This window comes from Arachis ipaensis, chromosome B06 (assembly GCF_000816755.2).
Source record: "Arachis ipaensis cultivar K30076 chromosome B06, Araip1.1, whole genome shotgun sequence".
Classification (NCBI taxonomy): Eukaryota; Viridiplantae; Streptophyta; class Magnoliopsida; order Fabales; family Fabaceae; genus Arachis; species Arachis ipaensis.
In genome coordinates this window covers 130,634,782-130,635,183 of record NC_029790.2, presented here as the reverse complement: position 1 = coordinate 130,635,183, position 402 = coordinate 130,634,782, and the positions used below count along the sequence as shown (strand labels likewise).

Here is a 402-nt window from a genome sequence, read left to right as displayed (position 1 = left end):
ATTAAGAATTTTTATAAATAAAAATAATAGTTTATGCTTAAAAAAATCTAAATTACTATTCACTAATGAATGTGATTCAATAAAACAAGTAATTCAAGTAAATTAATAACATAATCATTTAGATATATACTACATGAACACAAAAAATATTTTTTTTTGTATTTATATACAAAAATCAATTATGCTGTTGTTATAAAAATATGAGTTAATGTTCGTTCTTAAAAGATCATCCTTTTTTTAAATTGATCTCCAAAACTTTTTTTAATCAAATTTAATGTTCAAATATTTTTTTAGTCAAATCAGTTAAATATATTTTTGTTCATTAAACATCTTATAAATTATCCAATAACAAACATCATATCAAGATTTTCAATAAAAAAAAAAAATAAGTCTGTCCTTTTT

General features: G+C 17.4%; 1 protein-coding gene across 1 annotated transcript in view; it reads right to left on the bottom strand.

Moving 5' to 3' along the window:
• Positions 1–402, bottom strand: part of LOC107647642 — a 4,709-nt gene that overhangs the window by 1,856 nt on the left and 2,451 nt on the right. The gene's annotated exons all lie outside the window — the stretch shown is intronic.